Source organism: Anser brachyrhynchus (genome assembly GCF_964034855.1).
Source record: "Anser brachyrhynchus genome assembly, chromosome: 3".
Lineage (NCBI taxonomy): Eukaryota > Metazoa > Chordata > Aves > Anseriformes > Anatidae > Anser > Anser brachyrhynchus.
This window is the reverse complement of record NC_137696.1, coordinates 92,040,641-92,060,155: the sequence shown is the minus strand read 5'-3', so window position 1 is coordinate 92,060,155 and position 19,515 is coordinate 92,040,641. Positions and strand designations below refer to the sequence as shown.

At 39.8% G+C, this 19,515-nt stretch overlaps 1 long non-coding RNA gene across 13 annotated transcripts in view; it reads left to right on the top strand.

The window, feature by feature from the left end:
* Nucleotides 1–19,515, top strand: part of LOC308192418 — a 58,453-nt gene that overhangs the window by 16,881 nt on the left and 22,057 nt on the right. For 3 of the 13 annotated variants that reach the window (XR_013948789.1, XR_013948790.1, XR_013948791.1), the window contains 5 exons: nt 7,399–7,455; nt 9,196–9,308; nt 11,160–11,260; nt 13,802–18,184; nt 18,479–18,664. This is a non-coding gene — a long non-coding RNA (uncharacterized lncRNA). The other 10 variants (XR_013948792.1, XR_013948793.1, XR_013948794.1 and 7 more) reach the window with 10 other exon arrangements.

Sequence of the window (19,515 nt, the reverse complement as noted above, 5' to 3'; positions counted from 1 at the left end):
TGGAATTGAAAAGTCTATGTCAACAGAGGATAATAAATTTGGAACCGTTGCTGGGTTCTGCCCCTCCCCTTCATCCTGCGGATCAGTTGCAAATGAATCCTGTTTGCTGCGTTGGCCCTGAATATGTTGGTCTTGACAGTATAATCCAGAAGGGATTTTTATTTGGCTTTCTAAATGACAGGTTTTGCAGTTATTAATAGTTCTTTATATTGGCCAGTTTGGATTCCGTGGCAAAATGTTTCATTTAGCTTCAGACAAACGTTGCCTGATGCATTTACAAATATGGTCTTGCCTGGGAATATTTTGCTGCTTTCCTATTTGATTCCATTGGGTTGTTGGCACTGAGGGGAAAGCTTGACATATCCAGTATGATAAAGCAAACTTCCTTCTTCTGAACAGTAATGCTGCCTGGCACTCTAGATTTTCTACAATGTGCTGCTAGATTTGGTGTAACCATGAGCTAAACACCGATTTGACGTTTTCTGGCTTTCATATACTTCCATTTACCTCAGACTTTTGTAATGTTCTTGCTTCAGCTCCATCCATGTGATGCCTAGGCAGCCCAGCAATGCCCATGAGCTTCATGCCTGAGCGTCTTTCTGAGCACTCCACACCCCTGCATACTGCCCTGCAGCAGAAAGCTTCTTTCAGTCTGAGAGCTCCTGCTGCAGCCTGAGATGTTGTTTTTGGGCTTCTCATGTCAGTACTCTCCAGTATCTAGTTCAGTAATTTGTGCCTATGCTCCCAAGAAATGGTTTGCTGACGATCGTGTTGTTCTCCTGCACGTCTGATCTTGTGCTTGTACAACGCTCAGGAATGCTTTGTTTAGGCATATTGTATATCTGCCTGGTTATCATATCAGTTTTCACACACTGGTGCTTTCAGTTCAGGTGCAGATGCAGAAACGCTTATTTCCTACCTGGCTTTTACTGTGCCTGCATGTGGATTTATGAGCCACCCTTCATATTGGCCACCATCCAAGGCAGTCACTTCTGGCTCAGCAAATACTGGCCTTCATTACATTTCCGACCTGCAGGCTCGATTGTTTCCGTCATGTTAGACATAAGCCCTTTGACCACATTCTGTCTCAGAGCAGCTGTACCAGGTGCACAACCAGCTCCCTGCTCCCTGTGTGGCAGCAATGTTGCTGCTTCAGCTGGAAGCTTGGGGCTGCAGCTTGGTACCCACCGACACTGTTCTGCCCTGTTGGCAAATGCCATTACCCACAATTTCAAACCTGCAAACTAGACCTGCAGACTGGTTGTTTTGAATAATTTAGCCTGCTAACAATTCAGGTTCTGATGTGCTTGTTCCAAGCAGGTGTAAATCTGTGTCCCCTCCAGCACACTCCTGCAACTGAGGTCCAGGAACAATTCCTTCCTCCCATCTCTTAAGCAAATTTTTGAGCTCTCAACAGAGCTCTATCATCTGCTCCAGTAGGTGCCTGTTCTCAGAAAAGCATCAGGTAGACCATACTTCAAGTGAGTGGAAGTATCTGATGCTTTCCACTGCCTTCGTGTGCTCTCAGAGGAGGAGAGGCAATGCATTTTCATGGGTTTCATCACTCCCTGAGAATACCTGAGACCCCTACACTGTCAGTGAAGGGACAGACATGCTTCTGTTTGGTAGATGAGAATAACCTCTGTAGGATTTGAAAAAAAAAAAAAAAAACCACTTCTCTTGTCACTGACTATAAAGTTTCCTTTATAGGCAATATATGGCATTATATTAGGTGGACTGGATCACTCTTACCCTCCTTTATTCCTTCTTTCTGTTTGTCCCTTCCCTCCCTCTCTTTACTTCCTCCCTAGGCCAAGTGCCAAAAATGCTAGCGAGGCAGGATCTCAGCTATCAGCTTAAATTGTCAAACTGGCTTCCACCTCTTTCATTTCAGAGAGCACTGTAATTGAAACTCCTCTTATTTTAGGTGGTGGTAGTATTTTAAACTCAGAACTATGTAAAGAACTGGAGATAATGCTAAACTGCTTAGCTGCGAAGGGGTGGCTACAGACCAAGTGAGGAAATGTTTGCATAAATCCTATGTAGGCAGATTCTCACCTAGAAAAAGCCTGCGTTTCTGCCAAAATATTCAGAATCTCTCTGGCATCCACCGCAAGACAATTGTCAGGCTTGATTGGTCCGGCAGGGAAAGGCTTTTGCTTTGATTTCTGTGTGTTTGGTGCCAGCATATTTCCCTGACAAGTGATGTGAGAGGTGACTGGAAGAGTTCGTTGACTGTGGAGATGCCGATGCAGGGAACCTCTTTCCTTCTTCCGCAGAGGTGAGTGCAAACCTGCAGTTGCTCCTGAGGAGGATGTATTGCCAGTGTGCTTAGTTTTTAAACAGTCCCTAGGTTGCATGGGCTGATGCTCTTCAAGCATTGCAGGCGGAAGGATGGGTGAGTCCAGGCTTCACTTTGCAGCCTGAGATAAGAAACCTGGGAGGTATCCTGGTGGGGGACGCTCAGCTGAAATCTGCTTTGCACCACATTTTTTTTCTTTTTATTTATTTATTTTTCATTATTATTCATAAGGCTAAAAATCAGGGACTTCATGGACAAAGGAGTCCCAAAATACTGTTTAATGCTTTGGTAACTAGGTGATAAGTAAAAATTTAAACATTTACTAAACCAGAGAAACTTGATTAAGTTGCTGATTGCTTCTGTTGTGCCTATTCTGTCAGGCATTAGGGGGCAATAGCGGGAGAGGAAAGTGTATATAGGTTATGCCAATTCTACATGGAGCTGGCTGGGCTTCTTGGTGGCTTATTTCCAGACACTTGAAAGTTCGAGTGACAGGACTGGAGTGGGAGGCTTGTTTGGTTTTCTTGTGAAGGTGGCAAATTATAAAGAGAGTAGCATTCCAGTGAGGTGTGCCTCAGCCTTTAAAATGCTTTCATTTATCAGTTGTTATCAGCTAATCAAGAATAATCATGAGCAGGGAGCCTAAGGATGAGGTTAAAAGAGACTGGGCACAAAGGTGGGACTGTATTGCCTCAGGTAGCCTCAGCAATGCTTTGCAGTCTGAGGTATTGGCAACGGGAGCAATGAGATGCAGCTTTATCCAGCAAGGCTAGGAGAGGTGTTTTACAAGGGCTGACTGTAGGGTTGCTGACCTTAACAAAGAAAGATTTCTTATACTATGTGCGAATGAATTTTTAATGGGAAAAAAAATGAAATGTGTTATATTTTGATTTGTTGATGGAAAAATGCTGCACAGCATGTCTCATAAGCAATATAGCACGTGTCACTAAACACTAGGGATGAGAGGTAAAACAGAATATCCTTTGGGAGATGGAACGTACTGGGACAACTGAGCATCTGCACTGCAAGCCTCTTGCACAGAATCAGTATTCATTGGTTCATTCTGCTTCAGTTTGAAAACATTTTCTCGACATTCACATTTTACATAGAACTGGTACTTAAATTTCTCAGCAGTCTCCTTAGCTGATTTGCTTTCCATCTGAAAATTTCTATTTAAACTCTGTTGTATCCTCCCAAAAACATAGGATGTCTTGATCAAACCTGTTCTGACACAAATCTCCCTTCCCAAGTGATACTGGATATCTGTTTGGCATTGCAGATCTAAGAATGTAATACAGAGTTATTTTTCCATTTAAACATGAATTCAATTGCCAAGGCCAGCATCTTCACTACCCCACTTAAGCATGTATGCATGCTAAATCCATTATTCATACTGTCTGTATGTCATCAGCAGAAATTTGCCTACGTGCTCCTTCAGAAATGGGCTGCCACTGCATAGCCTCACCTAACCAGCCGTGGGTACGTATATGCAGCACAGCTCTAAATGAAATGAAAGAGCTTGTTCTTATTTTCAGATAATACCATGTTACGATTGTGAGTCTGAAAATATTAAAAGTTGACTTGTGAGGTGATATGTTTTTATCACTTGCTGTTTGGGAGCCAAGTCTTAGCTGTCTGTCTAAGACAGAACAAGCCACTAACGATGTCCCCATAAAGTAACAGAAAGAAGTAATAAGTGTTTCTTCTAGGCGGCTACTCATTTAAAAACTAGAAAAGCTTCTTCCAAAACAGGAAAGCATATATGTAATGTGTGGACCTAGCCCTAGCAAATGTTCTCACAGGACCTGTGTCTCATCTGCAAAGTGTTTCCTACCTGAGGGAGCAGTGGTCCTGTAACTGAGGGTTGTGCACACAAGTAAAGTGTTGTATGATATCCATTTGTCTCGTCTATTCAAAAAACAGACAACAACAACGAGTTATTTTCATAGAAGAAGGCTCTTCTAAAAAACAGGCGAACAATAGTATGATATCTGGTAACACTGTTCAGGCTGAAAGGTCAGCAAAAAATAAATAAAAAGGCTTTTGAAGTTTCTGATCAGGCACAGGCTTTTGCAGACACCGTCAGACTTTTTATTTCACTTGTCTTCCCGGGTGAGACAGTCACTCAAAAATGGGATCAATGACTCTGATCAATACCTCACCCAATATTGTGAAAGGTCATATATCATTGTCTCCTAGCGCTAGCGTAATTTGCAAACAGACGTTAGTCTTATTGGAGCAGTGCCCAGAGGATTCGAGCAGGATGCTCAAACGCCATTCTGCTAGGCAGGCACAAAACAAAATAGTCCATGCTTATCTCTGAAAGAGGAAGGAGCTGTGACAGCAGTAAAATGCAGGCACTGAGGGCTTGGGAGGGAAGAGGTAAGTGAAAATAATGGCAGAGGAATGGCAGAGCAAGGCAGTGCCTTGGAGCCACTGTTCTGTAAGGCTGAGGAAAGTCTGTAAGGGGCAGCTCATTAGGAGACTGTAACTGTCGCCAGCACCTAAAGCAATAAGTAGATTTTTCAGAAGAGCTGGTGCCTGCATATTTCTGAAAATCTCCTCATAGGCTCACTGTGGGAGCCACAAGTTTCTGAGTGCTACTGAAAACTTGGCATTTGCTTAGCAGTTGACATGGAAGCTAAACCTATCCAAAAGTCTGTGTTTCAGTGTGCCTGCTTGCAGCGTGAGTCAGTGTGCGCTCCTCCTCTGTGCCCATTACCAGGCACTGTTGTGTCCTAGATGTGGGAATTACTGATGTCATCAAAGGTTAATCGTGAAAGAAATAATTTCATTTGTAAAGTACCCCCAGCTGAGAAGCTGTTAATCACATACCAGGCAAGCTTGCCAGTTTGCATTTCTGAAGATGCAAGGAAATAATGTTACGGCCTGGTATTTGTTTTATACCACTGTATAATGAGAGTGGGAGTCTTGCTATTTTATGTAGTGTCCTGATATGAAATGTAGCAGTGGCTGCATTTTTGTACTTTTTTTTTTTCTGTAAAACAGCATAGATTTATTGTATTTCATATATAGAGAAAGCTCTGATCTTTGATTAGATTATTAGATTAACTCATGCTTAAAGGGAAAAACAAAACATTTACTTGCAAGTAAAGATAAAAATATAGTGAAATTGAGCTTTACAGACTGTGTTGTATTTCAGGGGCTGTGAAATCAGACAGTTTCCTTAAAAGGAAACACTGCATCCTAAATATTTAATTAATAATTATAATTGCTTTAAGTATACCATAACTGTGTTATATTTGTTGTTTTGCTTTATGAACCCATTTAATTTTTCAATTCTCTACTGGCAAATGTTGCCTTCGGTGAAGTCAACATGAGAATAACATCAGGGAGGAATCTAAGATAACACAATCCCTTTCATTGAGTGCCATGAAAAGTTTATTAGCTGTCTCAGCCACTGTGTGCAAGTACATTCATCTGACTGTCACTGGGATGTAGATACACAACAGGACAGATAATGAAACTGTTTGGTTTGCCTTGTTTCCAAATTCCAGGGAAACACTTCTCTAAAACTGGAGAAGTCGTGCACCTTCTGTGATAGTACATGATCTAAATTCAGGACCTACAGTTTTGAATTATTGACCATTCTGAATATTAAGTTATATCTCATAATTATACACGTGACTGATTTCCTTCAATTACGGTGACTGGCTTTCAAAGTAACACTAACTCCTCCACACAGATTGCAAGAATTATATCTTTCTTTACATTCATTGCAGAAATATAGAGCCATGATGTATAAAATAAAAATATGGATATAAAGAAGTACGAATAAAAATATGAATATAAAGAAGTATTTAATTCTTATGAAATAAAGAAGTATGGTGGCAAATCCACCAGCTGAATCCTTGGCTCACCAGTATGACTATATTCTAAAAATAATATAAGGTGAGATGGACTTCTTTGTACTTGAAAGGTACAAATAAAAATAAACTTAAAAGAAAGCTGATATGGGAAACAGCTTGTTCAAGTTGAGTATTGTACCATTAAATTTATCCAAATAACCCTAATTCAAATCTTATTAATATTTTTGAGATCGAGAACCTTGACATGACTAATTTTTATGCAGTACAAATTTGACATTAAGAGACATTCTAAGAAAAAGGTTTATTAATTATACTGGACTAGATTGTGATTCTGGTATTCACATGGAGTATCCCTTCCTAAATGAAAATACATTGGACTCACGCTGTTATTTGAAGAGCACAGTACTTAATGCAATTACAGCCCACCTGACTGACAATGTGGAGATCTTGACACACCTGAGGGTGAAACTCTACCAGGTTTGTTATTCCAGAGAAACTCTTCATTGTTGATGCACTGATGGCGAAGGTGTTATTACCACATAAACACACAAACTAGACCTTGACAATATTCATAGAATATTTATCTGGCAGAGTAGAAGAAAATTGTCAGTAACTGTTGTGACTAAATGCTTAATTATTTCCTAAGTGAGCTGACCTCATCTTATACCAAATGGTTCATATTTCTGTGTAACACCTAAGAGGTCTCGAAATCCCAAACTGTCCTCTAAAATACAAGTTCTTTACAATGCAGCTATTACTAAAGCCTTTAGCAAAGATCTTGCTTTCAGAATAAACCTATGGAAGCCTGAATCTACATCCTAGTCCTACTCCAAAAATTTGTGTACCATAAATCCAAATTCCATAAGCAAATTTGCCACAAATATATCATATATCTCTTGAGAGAATTTTTCACCATTGCACCAACATGTTGTCTGTGTGGATTTTGTTTGAGGAGGTTAGAGGTAGCAACTTCTTATTTAATAATGAAAAATTTATTGTAATGTTAACTACAAAGAGCCCCCTCCTACTCCATAACCATTAAAATGCAGAACGTCACCTATTCAATAATGCAGAATTGTTGCATATTAAAAATTTAAATCTATAAATATTAATAAAGCACAGGTCAGTCCTTTAACCAACAGAGATAGTTGTACACACAGCTATCATTGTAAGTCTTCAGGGTCATGCATTTGTTATGGTATGGAGCAAAACAAGTATGATAAAAAGTAGCCATCTGATAAAGTAAATTTTGATTCTTTTTTTCAGATGAGCGACGAGGACAAGAAATGTTGGATTAACTCAGGGGTCTGTGGCTGTCCTTTGGTAAGGACACATTCCTATTTCAATCTATCAAGCCAATGTGTTGGAGTCAGCTTTGCAAGGGCATGGCATGAAGATGCTTATAAAAGTGACTGCAGCCAGAATTACCTTTGCCAGCCTCACTCCTTTACATCACTTTGACAGAGTCAAGAGGCCAGAAACATAATATTGTTTTTCACTTCCTTGGTCTGGAAATGCCCGGCTAGCCTATGCCAAATGTATCCACTATGACCAAAGAAGTGATTGCCATGCAGGAGATGAGAAGGAAACTCCTGGGTTATTGCAGTCCGGGTGTTCACCATGCCCAGGAAGGGGGAATCTGAGCAGGTTTTGAGAGCCATTCAAGTGATCCCGTCAGCAAAAAGCAAACCTGAAGCACTGGAAGGCTGCAGCTAGCTCCTCAGCAGTGATTCCTTTAAGTTGTGTCAGCAGTTTCTGAATGCAGGTAGCATCAGCCTTATTTCTGACAAAGAAAAAAGCAGACTCATGGCAGCAGAGGTAAGAGGCTCTTTGCAGTCTGAACTAAATCCACATCCCTTGAGCACTCAGCCAGAGTAGTTGGTTACTACATCCATGAGTGGTGACCTATGTGAAAGACATGCACGTGACTCAACAACGGAAAGGAGCTTCGACAGTCTGTGCAGCATAGGTCTGCCAGGGCTGTGTTGAGGGAAACCTTTCCTTCACTCAGTGGTCTCCCAGCCAGACACACTGGGGAACCACTGGAACATGACCATCCTGTTGTATAGTCTTATCTGAGTTAGCCATGCTGATGGTGGATTAACCACAGCTTACAAACACCAAATAATACTGCACATAGAGGTGGAAACAGATGTCTGCAACATAAAGCAGAAGGGTAAGTAGTGGACATCTGGCTCTCCTCTCCAGCTCCATGTGACAGCTCTGCTACCACATCATGCAGGGAGGATGCAGCACGTCTTCTTCATCTGCCTGGGTCTTATGGTTGAAAATGAGGCAGCAGCTGCTGCTTTAGGCAGTATTTTACCCCCTTTGTAGAATTGGTTATGCTCATTTAGAAGAAATATCTATTGAGAACGGGCCAGGGGATAGAGCAGGATGTATCACTTTCATGGTGACAGGTGGGAATTTATGGGCAAGGCTACTTATCCATGTTGTGAAGGACAGGGAACACTGAGAAGACCTGGGAGGAGGAGGAAGGACACCAGCCCTATGATATCCCTGTTTGGGAAGGTTACAAGGATGACAGAGACCTCCTGTAGAGACATCTCTGGGCTCAGCATCACTCAGGTTCAGAGGACCTAAGACATAGCCTCTCTGGGCCCTCTGAGAAATGCAGTAGCCAGAATCACTTCATACATATTCAGCAACTTTAATCATGCTGACACTGTTTTGTAGTACACTTGATAGCTCACATGGGGCCTTCAAATCTCCAGGCTTTGAGAAGAACTCTTAAATGTTTGCCCTGACAGAATTTGCTGAACTGGCTTGAAACAAATCTGGCCCATTTAGCACATTTAGGAATAACTTTGAAGCAGCTGCATGGGTTTTTCTCACTGATATTTTCCTGGTTCCTATCTTCGTTTTAATCTGTCTGTCTTGTTCCTTATCTGTGCCTATAGCTGGTATATTTTAGAGTCATCTTCTCCACATCTACTGAAAGCTTAAACTTCATTGGAAAAATAGGAGAAGGGAAATGGGTAAGAGAAAAGTTCTTTCCTTTCTTTCTTTTTATTTATTTATTTTATTATTTATTCTTACAAGTTCTAAAGCTGGTTCATGAAGAGTTAGAGAGAAACTAGACCATCCAGGAGAAAAGAGCAAAACAGCGGAATATCCTCAGGGAATCACCAGACTTTCCTCAGCTAGCTATACAGGTAAGCAGTAAATCATGTTGAAAATTAATAATTAGATGCATTCGCAGCTGTTTTTGCAAAACTGTTATTCCAAAGTGCGGAGCCCCTATGTCATCCATCCATGTGCTTAAAACACGATTATATGTATATATATATATATATATATATATATATATGTTAGGGCTTAATTTCAGTTTAGACTAATGAAAGTCATAAATAGTTTCACAAGTCCAGTGGAATGAGAAAATGATAAACTTGATGGAAACAACATTCATTTAACGTGATGTTTTGAAATTAGAAACATTGCTTTGAAATTGAATGGTTGTTAGGCAATCTAGGCCTGTTTAGCAATGTTGTATTTAGTCATCTGACTTTGAAAGTAAAAAGCAATTTCATAGCCATGTGTTTGTCCTAAACTTCTTTGCCAGTGTTTCTAACGAGTCTTGATATGCTACCTTGTGTAATGCTCCCTTCTTTTAATGGTGTGACAACTCTGCAGAAGATTGATGGCTGCTATTACCAGTGGAGAGCATATAGGTCTCATCTCAAGCTGTGTATCTGACTGTGCTTCAGAATAGAAGCCACAGCCAATGCCAGATCTCTGATCTCCTGAAATTTTGTCCTTCTTAGGATGACCATTTTTATCCCATTGTAATATTTATCTCATTTGTGATTATAATTTGCTGAACTCTTCAACTCTAAAGCCAAATGTGGTGCATCAGTTGATCTAACTTGGACCTTGCCAGGAGGAGGAAGTCAGGATGTAGAATCAGTTAATTATTTTCCAGTATGAAGTTAAGTAGTCTGAGGTTAGAGAGAAAAAGATCAGCAAAGCAATTCTAATTGATTTGATACGGACAAGTCAACAGTATTCACTTGTGATCAGCACCTATGCAATAAAGAAAATTGAAACAGCAGGAAACCCCATTCTTTTGTATGTTTTACTAGCCCCTGGGTACAATCCCATGGTTTCTGCATGAATTTTCAGTTCTGTTCCACTTCACTAATCATTTTCTCTTGCACAGCTCTGTCCAGCTTCATACAGTTATGATTCTATGAATCTCACATAACTGCACATGATTAACACCAGTGCCATTTTTTATTCTTTGTCATCGTTTTAATTTACTGCATGACTTTTTGTTCTTTGATCCACTAATTGGATCCTTTCTTCATTCTCAATTTAGAATCTGATCTTTTAGGAACATTGAACTTGGCTACTCCTTGTGCCCAGTTCTTTGCCCTCTCTTTTTTTTATTATTTGTTTCCTTCCTTCTCCTGCTTGTGGGAATAGAAATGTTGTTTTTGCAGTGTTACATTGTTTAGAAGGAAGGAATGTGGTATTGAGATATGCTTACAGTGATAAGAAAGCTCAGCAGGTGACCTCGTAAAATGCAGACAACCAGACTCCTTAGAGCAATCAGGTGAAAATCACTATGTTAAGTCAAGCCAGATAAGGGGAGAAAACATTACCACCTCAAAAACAGGCCGGCAACTGAAGGCCAGGCATTGTCTGTGAAGCATCAGATAGATTGTGAACCTGGATTACCCACTCCAGTGGGGAAACAGGGGAGGGTCCTGTCATCAAAAAGTATATAAACTGTGTTTTGGAACTAGTAGGCGCGCTCTCCTGCTTGTGGGGCGCCCGCCATTGCAATCGCGAATAAATTACTGCTTCACTGAGATCCTCGCCTGAGCCTAAGTTATTGGCTACGGAGTGTTTCTCACATGCTCATGGCACATTCTGTTTTTTACAGATGAAGAAGTTTGACACATGTCTATTTTTAGGCAATTGCCATTAATAAATTAAACCTTATCCATGTACATTCACAGATTATTATTAATAAATTAAACCTTATCTGTTTACCCTCACAGAAGGAGTGTGGGCTGGGAAGCTAGGAAGATGTGGCTTTCCATGCATGGTGCCACTTGATGTGTCAGTGCCAGAGATTCTCTCATCTCCAGAAAGCCGACAGGTATGGTTAGTGTTGTTTCTTCTATTTGGGAATCCAAATTCCCCACTAGGAAAACTACTGAGATTACTCCAGGGCAAAATGTGACCTAGTGTCTGTGATATTTTGTAAGTGTATATTTTTGCATCCTCCCTTAGTATATTTCCTTTCAGAAGAATAAAGGGCATCTAACAAATACCAGACTGTCATCCTATCAGTGCTACTTCATGGTTTATGTGCTGCAAATATAAAATTTGTGATAGATCTGAGGAATTTTATTTTTTTTGACCCTTATGGGGTCTCTGCTTAATTGAGCTATTTTGTCTTTTAGCTAAAGACAAAGGAGTTTCTTAGAGTTGTCCACACCAAAATACAGCCTAACACAAACATGAACATTTAGTAGAAATATCAGCTCAGTCCCAAAATCTATATCGTCTCATTAGCTAAGGGCCACATGTTGTATTAACATTTCTGTGTGGCTTTTGCTTCTGAGCTGGCATGGCCTCTCAAACCTGCCCTCTCCTCCAGAGCTGGGCATGGTTAAACAATGCTTTGGTTTAACAAACTCCAGTTGTGTTTCCCCCTTGAAAGTAAAATCCTCATTAAAAAGACTGGATTTACAGTGACAAAAAGATGCAAAATGAACACACGTTTTTATATCGGGTTATAAACACTGAGACATTCTCTCTGGGAGAAGACAAGAGAAGAATGCATTTACATACGTGTCCTAGATATTGAAGGATAAATGCTGAAACTTTTGCATTTGAACATGTATCACAGCAACAAAGTAGAGACTGTGTGGGAAACATCAGTAGGTTTACTGTATAATAGCTTTTATTTAAATTTATCGACAGTCTTCCATAGCATTCACAGTGAATTAAAGGATTCCATTTAAATGCTTTTTACAATTTACAGTATTTACTGTAAGCACTGAAAGTTGACTGGGAACTATTAACACCTATTTATCACAGTGTTATGTGCAGCAGTCTTCAGACTTGCAATATACATGATGCTTTTGGAAGTGTTTTGCAGAGACGAAAATCTGCTCTGTGTTTCAGCATTAACAAAGGACACAAGGAAGGCAGAGTTGCTATAGTACCTATATACATAGCAGTTCCTCAAGCCATATTCAGAGTCAACTCAAACAAGAGAGGGAGTTGAATTCTTCTCTTTGCTGTTTACCATGAACAGAAGAGTCAATTGTGTAAGATGCAGCTACTTAAGCACAATAAGAGAGGATGGCTGAGAGGTGCCCAGAAATGGAATTTGGTCAACACAGCCTTCATTACTGGTGATAATACATGAGGAGAAAAGAAAGAATCCAGGTTGCCACCCATCTATAAAAGATTTTATAATGCTCAAATATAAAGCCCTTAGAAAATGCTCTGAACAATTTTGGCATTAGAAAAAGTACCATGGAGCCAACAAGAGAAAAAAAAAAAAGACATCACAGAAGAAAAAATAATGCAAAGCTTCATAATATAAATTGCTCCTTCTCTTAAATATCTGAAAGTAATATTCCAGACATACATATGTAATGTCTAGGAGAGATGTGACTTTTCCAGAAAATATGCAGATCCTCAAGTTCTTCATTCTTTTTTAATACCTTGGACAGAGACAAATTAATATTACACTTCAGTAAGCCAAATGTTACGATTTTCTAATATCATATACAATACAGTATTAGAGTTTTTCTAAATAATATAAGCTCACAAATTAGAGAAGCTGTAACTATTAGATGGTGGATTTGTTAAGCGAGTGTATGATCTTGCAACAATGCCAATGATCTTCAAGCAAATAATCTGGAAGACAACAGATCTGCAAAGAGGTGTCCATGGCATATATTTTTTGCGTGTGCATATGTGCACATGTGTTGTGGCTTAACCCAGTGGGCAGCTAAGAACCACACAGCCATTTGCTCACTCATCCACAGTGTGGGGGAAAAAAAGAAAAAAAAGCTAAAAATTACAGATTGAGATAAAGACAGTTTAATAGGACAGAGAAGGAAGGAAAATTAATTATATACAAAACAAATGATGCACAGTGTGATTACTCACTACCCGTTGACCAATACACAGCCCACTGGCCCAACAGCCCCCCCCAGCCAATTCCCCCAGGTCTTATTGTTCAGCTCGACACCACCAGGTGTGGGCATCCCTTTGGCCAGCCTGGGCCAGCTGCCCTGGCTGTGTCCTCTCCCAGCTCCTGGTGCACCCCCAGCCTCCTCCCTGGCAGGGCAGCATGAGGAGCAGGAAAGGCCTTGGCTCTGTGTAAGCGCTGCTCTGCAACAACTAAATACATTAGTGTGTTATCAAGACTATTTTTCTCCTAAGTCCAAAACACAGCGACATACCAGCCACTATGAAGAAAGTTGTCTCAGCCAAAACCAGGATAACATGAATGTACTCTTACATACATCATTTCTTCAAGAGATAAATTAGGTTTGTTGTTTATTATTATTATTATTATTATTATTATTTTGTTTATTTGTTTATTTAGTTATTTATTTTCAGATGCAGTATTTCAGATTGTCTGATGAATGATACAAGATTTCTCCCATTATAGAAATCTCCTATGCTCCTGCTCCCATGAGGAAATCCAGACTCTGGTCCACAGTTGGAAGGAACAACTGCACTGACTTTTAGAACTCCTTGGGTCATACTTTTACTAAGCCAGGCACTGACTGATTTTGAATTTGGCTGGAATATAGTTTGATATTTAGCTGTATGAGACTAGCATAAAATTGTGCTTCCTGGGTTTCCTGTAAAACACACATTCAACAGGCTAGGAAAGTATACTTTAACCTGATGCAAAACTGTCTTCATTGCCCAGTATTTCTTTCAGCTATATTACATCAGTCGCAATATGATAACTATTAGTGTGATCTGACATAATCTGTGATAGTATTTTAACTGTCCTCTTTTCTATGTCTTGCCATGGACAAATTTAATAAATAATTGTATGTTAGATTTTATGCCTTCTGTTCATGTAATTCTGTGACTCTGGTTCAGCCCCAAAGCCCCAAATACACCTAAAATTAAGTCTTTGTGTTTTATCATAGATTGAAATGTCACTGTGAACAGTTCTGCCATTGTCTCAATTAGATCTAATAAGTGTATTCCTGTTGGCCAATTAAATAATTCTGTTTTATGAGAGATTGCATTAATAACAATTGGTATACATTAATTCAATTTTTAGGAAGGTGTTATCATGAATAAAACTCATCAGGAACATATCTCCCTGCTGTTGTTTTCAGTCTTCTATCATTTAAATGACTTATTATCTCAAAATTCAGAACAAAAGGACTTGACTGAAGCCCTTTTAAGTTGATCAAAAGTCAAACAAATTTCAAAATGCTTAGAACTAGCCTTGCTAGTTACTGCTATCTTTCTATCATAGATTAATAGAAAATCAGAGCAGGAAAGTCCTTTACAGGGTCATTTAGTTACTTAACCAGAAACAGGAGCTGTCAGTAGGTTCAGTGACTGCATAATTCCTGGTGATGAAAATTTACTTATTCTGAATGTTTTAGTTCTTTCTTATTCTGTAAAAGTACGTCTTTTCCCATTGATCTTTTTTTTTTTTTTTTTTTTTCCTGGCCTGCACTGAGGATACAATTTATTTCAGGATGCCATCTTTTCCTGTCAAAATGACTTTATTTCAGCCAATTGTAATCCTTCAGCTCAGAGTCACAGCAGAGCTCTGCTCCTCAGAGGACCCCTATACCACCCAGTTGAACCCATCCTGTGAATGGCCCCTTTTGCTCATACCTATCTCCATGTGAGGAGCCCTTCCAATTAACAGACGTACCAATGACAAAAAAATGAAACTACGTGGACAGTTAAAAGAATATCTGGTTTGAGTGTTTACTGTTTCCTCTTGCTTTTTCTGTGTAATTTGTTCAGAGAACAAAACAAGTTTTATTTTTAGTTGCTTAAACTACCCTGGAGTTTAAACATTCTGTAAAGTGGATTGGCCTCAAAGTGTACGGTGTCATTCATTTATCTCCATCTTGGCATTCCACTGACATAAGTTTACTGTCCTCTCAAGTGTCATTGCTAGCTCTCTGCAAGAGTTTTGCTAAGCTTGCATAAGTACTCTACTTATTTTGTTGCTATTCCTTGCTCCAGAGTGCACTTTTCATGCCATAGCTACTGCTGTTTGTTGCTTTGAATGTCTCTGGGCTTTCAAAAATTCCACTGACTCTTCCAGCCTTCAGGGGACACTGAAGAGGAGTAACTGATGCAACATGGAGATCACTGTAATACTGTAATACCGTAATACCACTCTGTAATAGGATGGGATGCCCTGTTGAAGTTTGCAAGACCACATGAAGTATATGAAAAACTGTATTCATATTTAATTTTAAAGTTTCTTTAATCCCGAGTTAAGTTAGTAAAGAGTTCTAGTGGCACAGAAACCAGAGACTTTTCCATAGAAAAGCTCGACTCAGGATACAGAAGACATGAGTTACAACAGTGCTGTTCTCTTCTTATGAGATCTTTTGCCCAGCATCAGTGGCAATTTTTCTGCTTATGCTGGATTTATCACCAGCCAGTAATCCATCAGGAAGGCTGTGCTGGTAGCTGCTAATTGCACAGTGGTTTCAGGTTGTCACTGATGCCATTTTGATGGATAGCGTACACAGAAGTTTCTTACACCTCGTCTTCCAATCTGACTGAAGTCTCCTCACAGCCAAACCTGGTTGGAACATTTTTTGTGTCCTCTGTGTTAAATTTTAGAGTTTTTATTATCTGTAGAAACATGGGATGACTTGTGATTAACTGCAGAGCTTTGAGGGTTTTTGGAGGCAGTGTTTCTCCTTTCACATAGGACCCACTGCTTTGGCAAGAAGATGTTGACCACCATTTAGTCACTAATTTTTTCTTGCTTCATGAGTTGTACTTTTGCAGTTTCTCCAGGTTATTCTTGGTCTTGCTTTACCAAATTCAGGAGTTCATTAGCTCATAATGTCTTCCATAAGAAAATGTACAGAAAACATTGCTCTGTCATTTCCATTACCTGAATGCTAAATATGCATCTTCCACTGACACCTTGGAAAAGCTATATACTAAGCTACTGTTTCAGAATTGCATAACATTGAGGATAGAAAATTGTATTTGTCTTGCAATAAACTCTTTGGTGTAGTCATCCAGATCCCACACATTTTTTACTCATATTACAATTGTTGACATTGTTACTAGCTTCTAAAGAATACACACTTGTCTCCAAGTATAGCCTTATCTGAAGCATATAGTTCAATAGAAATAAAAAAAATACATCTGTTAACCACATTGTGCAATGAAGAGTGATACATTCAGAAAAGGATAACCAGCATTTTGTCACTCTGCAGATTTGAAAGAAAATACATGTGTAAGCATTTAGCAGTAAAAGATACCACTTTCATTAGAGCACTAAGTGGAAGGATTTGTGAGGTTTGAGGTGTTTTTAGAGGGAAAAAAGTTAGGTGCTGTTGCATATAATGGTTGCTTGGTAACACACCTAGGTTTACAAGATAGCAGGGTCATTGATGTGGGCTTATTTCATCACTAATACAGAGGAAAGAAGGAAAGAAGGAAAGAAGGAAGGAAGGAAGGAAGGAAGGAAGGAAAGAGAGAGAGAGAGAGAGAAAGAAAGAAAGAAAGAAAGAAAGAAAGAAAGAGAAAGAAAGAAAGAAAGAAAGAAAGGAAGGAAGGAAGAAAGAAAGGAAGGAAGGAAGGACGGAAAGAAAACTGTGTTGCTTGGCAAGTTCTGTATTTTAGTATTTTGTGAGCAATTCAGTGATGCCAAGCCTTTGGAAATATATGTTCTAGAAATGCAAAAAGAGAGTAGAGGGTTGTTAGTCATAGCTTTTGTTGCAGCAAATAGAAAGCCAGTTTCGCCTTTGGGCTTGGTTTAGATTTATTTTCATTCGCCTTGCCTGTCAGTTTTCAAATATACAATGCACCTTGGATGCTCCACTGCTTTAATAAATATTTGTTGATGCAGCTTTTGTAATGTCTTTGGACCTGGTCCTAAAAGTCTAACTCATATTGAAAGTACAACTTATTTAATAAAATCACTCGTATTCAGCTACTACTCATCACTAAGAGTGGCAGAATTATATTCTACATAAATGTACACTGGTGAGATTTTCTAAGCATGTGTAGTTAAACCTATACCTAGGTTATGGTTGGACTTGATGATCTTAGAGGTGTTTTCCAAACTAAATGATTCTGTGACTCTGTGATTCTGTATTAGGTTGCTGAAAACATATCCTAATTTTCACTGACATTGAGTACTTACAATGAATATTGCTTGCCATAGGCACTTTTGATTCTCAGAATGTCTTGATTTAGGCAGCATTCAACAGTTTTGGCATCAAAATATGCTTGAAATTGATGGTCATCAAATACAGTTGTCACTGCCATATTCTTAAGACCATTTTTTTCCTCCCCCAACTTGTCCTACCTTTCTGGCAAGTCTTCTCCAACCAAAGTGGAAACAGCTACAGAAGTCATTTTGCAACTGGTTTCTGAAAGGATTTACCTCTTCCCTTGAAGTATTTTATTTAACTTCCCGAAATATTTTATTTCACTGTTAGGGAGCAGGAATTCATCCTGCTTCATATCTTGTTTATTAAGTTTCTCTTTAAAGCCATGGCATCAACAGGAACCAATAGTAATTGATGATGAATCACAGTGGTCCTTGAGTTTCTTCTGCAGTAAAATCAATCTTCCTGACTTTTGCATAGATGTGCTCAGTCTGTGACCTAACAGCTAGTGACCTGTGCTGAAGCATGGTACAATGAATCATAAATTACCTTATTATAGAGTCGGTTGGGAAAATTCTCTTTTTGCAGCCCCCTGGAATCTCTTCATAAGGAACAGAAGGACAGTCAAATTGGCCTGCATTACCCACTAGTGCAACTTACTCAAACAGCCAAAAGGCTCAGCCAGCAAAAGAAAGGTATTCTATGCAAAAATCTTACAATACTTGTGATCTGGGTCAGAGGGGGTGAAGGAGTTTTGTTTTCTGTTTTTTATTTTTTTTCCCTCTTGTTCAATAAATGCTTGTGTCTTTCATCCTTCACTCCTGTGTTCCTTCATTCCACTGGAAAATAGAATCATATAATCATAGAATCATTTAGGTTGGAAAATACCTTAAAGTTCATCAAGTCCAATTATCAACTTGACCTACCGAGTCCCATCACTAACCCATGTCCCTTTGTGTCACTTCTGCATGTCTCTTAAATACCTCCAGGGATGACGACACCACCACTTCCCTGGGCAGCCTGTTCCAATGCTTGGCCATCCTCTCTGTGGAAAAATTCTTTCCAACGTCCAGTCTGAACCTCCACTGGCACAACTGGAGACCGTTTCCTTGCATCCTATCACTTGTCACCTGAGAAAAGAGACTAACGCTCTCCTTGCTGCAACCTCCTTTCAGGTAGGTGTAGAGAGAGAGATGATCTCCCCTCAGTCTCCTTTTCTCCAGACCAAACAACCCCAGTTCCCTCAGCCGCTCCTTATGAGGCCTTGCTTTCTAGTCTCTTCAACAGCTTCATTACTCCTGCACACACTTGAGCATCTCAGTAACCTCCTTGTAGTGAGGGGCCCAAAACTGAACACACCGTTCAAGGTGCAGCCTCACCAGTGCTGCATACAAGGGGACAATCACTTCCCTGGTTCTGCTGGCCACTCTATTTCTGGTGCAGGCCAGGATGCCGTTGACATTCCTGCCCGCCCGGGCACACTGGTGGCTCATATTCATGCTGCTGTCAGCCAGCACCCCCAAGTCCTTTCCTGCCTGGCAACTTTCCAGCCACTCTTCCCCAAGCCTATACACTTCATGGGGTCGTTGCAACCCAAGGGCAGGACCCAGCAGTTAGCCTTGTTGAATGTCATGCAATTGGACTTGGCCCATTGAACTAACCTATTCAGATCCTACAATGTGATGCTTGGATCATCAGTAGTTTGCCACATTTGCTAAGCATATTTTTAACATCAGGTGTGGAATGTAAGCACTGGCTCTTGTGGAAAGGGAAGGGAAAAAATGGGAGAATCACTGCACCAGCTTTTTTCAAACACCCGAGCCATACTTTTGTGTATGTGGTGACCTGCATTGTCCAGAGCAGCAGAATCTCTTCATACTCACACTTTCCTCACAAAACAAACCTTAATCCCTTACACACCTCTCATGTTTGTGCCATGCTTTTGTCTATAACAAACTGCAGCTTTTGATGTACAGTATTTTCTCAGTATGTTTTAACCATTTCTACCATTGATAAATATGAAAGA